Here is a 327-nt window from a genome sequence, read left to right as displayed (position 1 = left end):
AGGAGGGTGATGAACAATGTTCTTTGCTGCCGCCACCTTCTGCAGAAGCCATTCCCGGTACAGAATGGCATCCATGCGACACAAAGGTGGGAATGCTTTAGCCACTGTGGCGGCGGCAGGCTAGTTTTACAAACTACCCCTGGGGAGATTTTCTTGTTTCATTTAGTCATCAGTCTTCATAGAATTCTGTAGACAGGTATTATCCAGAAAGGACTTCTACTTATGCCACCAAATTTCTACTACTTCAAATGAAAATCCGAGTGTGCCCCACCGCCCCATAACCATAAGGTTAGAAACAATAAAGAGCTTTTATTTGTGACCTAAGCA

Source organism: Mesocricetus auratus, unplaced genomic scaffold (genome assembly GCF_017639785.1).
Source record: "Mesocricetus auratus isolate SY011 unplaced genomic scaffold, BCM_Maur_2.0 Super-Scaffold_100004, whole genome shotgun sequence".
Classification (NCBI taxonomy): Eukaryota; Metazoa; Chordata; class Mammalia; order Rodentia; family Cricetidae; genus Mesocricetus; species Mesocricetus auratus.
Note: the sequence above shows the minus strand (reverse complement) of the source record.